Source organism: Tenrec ecaudatus, chromosome 4, assembly GCF_050624435.1.
Source record: "Tenrec ecaudatus isolate mTenEca1 chromosome 4, mTenEca1.hap1, whole genome shotgun sequence".
In the NCBI taxonomy this organism is placed as follows: domain Eukaryota; kingdom Metazoa; phylum Chordata; class Mammalia; order Afrosoricida; family Tenrecidae; genus Tenrec; species Tenrec ecaudatus.
Window position 1 is genome coordinate 113,217,616 of NC_134533.1, and position 4,412 is coordinate 113,222,027.

Here is a 4,412-nt window from a genome sequence, read left to right on the forward strand (position 1 = left end):
AAGATAAATACTGGGATAATCATCATGCTACAGGGGAGTATATTTCTAAAGCAGATACAGAGGGGGGGGGCTAATTGGTTCCCATTAATGGGAAACCCAAAGGACCCCTGGCATCAAACACTTTCACCAGGATTAGCTCCTCCCAGGTCTGCCTTGGAGTTTAAGAGCACCAGAATCCTTGCTGTGTCACTCGGAGGGGGGGTGGGGGCCTTCACAAGAGGATCCCTGGCCCCTCAGTAATGCTAGAGGTGCAGTTGCCTGCCTCAGAGCCAGGACTCAGTTGGGTTGCATGGGGTTTGGTGAAGACCCATTTGCTCAACACATAATGGGGATTAGAATTCATTAATGCACTACAAATTAAAGTATTAATAACGGCCACGGAGTTTAAATGAGAGCCAGGGAAGGGGATCTCGGGCGAGGGGCCGCCCTGCCTGTGTCTCCCACCTAGCTGCATTGTTCTGGCTCAGGCAATCCTGCACTCTTTAATATGCTGTGACAGGCGCAGAACTGACCCCAGACAATAAACAGGGCCTCCTAGTTAAGTATTAATCTGCCAAAAGAATGACCTTCATCCACTAAAGAAGGGATGTTTTTAAAAACCTAGCAAGTGGAGGAAGGCTCATTTGCTCGCTCATTTAGCATATTAAAAGGGTATTATTGCTACAAACAAGAAATCTAAATGAGGCCCAGGCAGGAGCTGCGGATAACACTCCTGATTAAAGGTGCAGGGTAATGATGAGCACGGGAGGCTGAAGCCGTTCTTGTTCACCAACATGGCAGCCGGGGCTGCTGGGAGGATAAGAGCATTGAGCCCGGCTAGGCCCCGCTTTGTCAGGGAGGCAGGAAGCATGACCAGCAGCTGGGAAGCCGCCCACCCCCACGCTGGGGGAGGTGTGTTTGCTGTGGCCTCTGAGGAAGGGAGCCCAGGGAGGGAGCCTTAAGCAGTATCCTGAAGGGATCAGAGTCTCTCCATCTGCTGCCTTGTTCACTTACAGCTTCTCATAGCCCCCCTCCCTGGTCAGCTCTGTGGACAAGAGTCCGCCCCCGCCTCCCAGACATGGCCTTTCATATCGTCCTGGGAGAGTTTTGAGCAGGGAGGCGGGGAGAGAGAACAGATGGGTGTGATTCCTCTCCCTTCTGCTCATGAGAGACCTCTCCCCTCCCCCCGTGAATCAGAGACATTGGGTGGAAGATCTCCTTGTCTTTGCTCAGTCTGTAGACTTCCTTCTGGGGAAGAAAGTAGCTTTGGTGAAGCCATGGGCAAAGGGAGAAGAGAAAAACAATGGAAGAAAAGAACAAAAAGATTCCGACAGCCAACTCAAAGTCAACAAACCACAGGGAGGCTCTGCATTAAACTACACAGGGACTGATAGTCTTCTAAGACATAGGCTCTGCCCTGGCAACTCGCCATCCTTGACAGAAGATGGAATGACTCCCAGGAAACCAATAGGCATAAAATAATGTTTTAAGAATGCAGAATGCTTAAGATACATGTAGTGACTGATAAAATAGGCGATAGTGGTGAAATAGCAACACTAAAAAGAAAGTTGAATCAATCTAAGAGGTAATAAACAAAAAAAAAAGATTCTCACTGTCATATCGAGTAGATTCCAACTCCCATCGGCTAGTTTCTGAGAGTGCACATCTTACTGCAGCAGAGCGCCTCGTCTTTCTCCTTTGGAGTGCCTTCTGGTTTTGGAATGCCTGCTTTGTGGTTGGCAACATTGAACCTGCAGCATCCCCAGGGATACTAGTTTATAGATTCACATCTGGGCTAGGTGCCCCTTGTTGACAGCTCTGTCTGCATCATCTCTGTGTTCCCGTAATCACACAGAGTCACACACACACACACACATACACACACACACACACGATGCTTATGGCAGAGACATAGCCGGTTTCTCCACATAGTCTGGAGGCATAGGACTACATTTTGGCAAAGGGGAATGTGGCTAGGAGGGATGTGTCACTTCTGGTTCAAGGCACAGGAGAGGTGGTGTCCCTGGCGCATCTTCCTTTCTGGCCAGCCTCAGCAACCTTGGGACTCTGTGATGAGAGGGAGCGTCACAAGGAGGTGGGGCAGGGCTCAGCTGCTAAACATGGTGGCGGAGCCCACCATCTACATCACATTTTTCCAGAATTGTGTTACCTTGGGCCATTGAGCTTTGGGATTTGCCTAGAGAGTTAGCAACTACCATAATTCTGTCTTTAATAAATGGGTCAGGTAAACAAATGGGCAACTTTGCTCTTGTTGTCTGTGGCTGGTGAGACCATCCTGTCCCACGGTGACCCCTGGTGCACAGAATCAAACGGCTCCTTCAGGTTTTCCAGGCTGTGAGCGAGATCTCCATGGCCGTCTTCTGAAGATCCTTGGGTGGGTGGAGCCAACAGCCTTTGGGCTGGTTATTAAGTACTTAATCACGTACACTACCTGGGGACTCCTCAGAAACTTTAAGGTAGATACAATTACCTCCATTTGACTGGTAACGAAATGGATTCAGAGAGCTAAGAAGTAAGAGTGGCAGAAGTTAAATTTTGCTTTTTTAAAAACAAAGCAATATCTACTGCCTTTCAAGAATACAGTCTTTGTGTAATTTATGTGAAAATGTACCCCCAAATGCCTCAGTAATAGAGGGGAGGTACTCTCCATCGCTGCTGTTGGGACAGTTGTCACCTTGGATGCAGTTAAAACCTTCCAAATTCAAGCACCCCCATAAAGGACTTTGGCTGAATTTCTTTCTTGGGTTGGGGAGGATTTTTATGCCTCTTTCCCAGCTCAGGAAAGAAGACTCTTCTTCCACTAATCAGATGGTCAAGATCAGCCTCCTGAGAGGGACTGACCCATGCTGCCCTGTGCATCTCACCTTCTGAATAGATTTGTCATCGTCCCAACAGTTTCCACAGCTCTGGGGCCTGGCCTGCCTGGATTTCAGAAGCATGAAAATAGCTGAAAGCAAATACTCACAAGTTAACTCACACTGTGCGCCCCGTCCTCCACCCTGCCATTGCCGCAAGGATGGCCAACGGCCGTGTGAGAAGAAAGGTCTTAACTTCGAGCAAAGAAGGACATAGTGAGGAGGAGGGTGCCTGCTGGACTTGGAAGGGAAATTAACCTCTGAAGGAAAATCTGGTAAGCATAAACCCTAAAAAAGAAGATTAATTCTCTCTAGAGACATCTGAGGAAGGAGGCCTGAGTTGTTCTCTGTCTTCATTGATTGTCTCTCTCCTTGGCTTGCTGGGAGGCCCAGGTGCTTACTTCAGCTAGCGGAGGAAGCCTTCCTATGAAAAAGACCATGTGCCAAGCAGAGAGTCAATTGCCACAGATTCAGCTGTGAGGAAAAAGGGTGTGCATTGCTCGCGTCCAGGCTGAGCATCTACCGAAGCACTGACTCACGGGTTGCCTTGGGTGCAAAGTAGACTCCCACCCTACGATTGTGCATAGGTTTCTAGGTGGTGCAAGTGGTTTGTGCTCAACTAACAGTAAGGTTGGTGGTTTGAGTATAGCCAGTGGCCCTGCAGAATAAAGGCCTGGCAACTCATTTCCCTTAAGATTTCAGTCAAGAAAGCCCTACGGAGTAGCTCTACTCTGTAAGGCATAGTTCAAATGGGTTGGTTTATTTTGGTGGGGGAGTAGTGATTACGCGTTTGACTGTGATCCACAAGGTCTGCAGTTCAAACACACCAGCTGCTCCTTGGGAAGAAGATGAGGGGTGAGGTGTCATTCTTTTAAATTGTTATGGTCTGGAGAACTCAGAGGGGACATTTCTATCCCCTCCCACAGGGTTGCTATGAGTTGGCATCTACTCCATGGCCGAGAGGTTGGTTTGCTTTTGAGGGAGTTCAGTGGCTCCCTTCGTGGATAAATGTCCCTAACTAAAAATCCATTTCTCTTGGCTACTCCCCATTGCACCCTTTGGGATTCGTGTGCCCCTTGGGCTTGTGGCTCTCTGAAATTGAAACCCATGTAGTTCTAGGCGTTCTTGTTGTTGTTGGGGCTGAGGAATTGATTTCGAACACATGGAGGCCCATGTGACAGGGTAGAACAGTCCCTAGGGTTTTCCAGGCTGCAACCTCGACAGGAGCAGACTGTCACAGGAGCAGACTGCCAAATCTTTTCCCTACAGAGCAGCTGGGTGGGCTCCAGCCACCAACCTTTCAAATGGGAGTACCCATGTCCCTAACAAATGCAGAGCCAGTGTTGTCGCTCAAATCCCCAGTGAAGACACTGAGACCTGAGAGAGAGAGCGATGCTTTCCTGAGGCAACGAGAGCGGCGTCTCCTCCGGGCTCTTTGGCATATAAGCTAGGTCTTAAAAGCTGCTTAGAAAATTAGCAGAGACAGGTTGTAGAAGTGGGGCTGGGAAAGAGAGGCAATCACCTGCTCACACTGGGCTACTGGGAGCCACTAGGCGT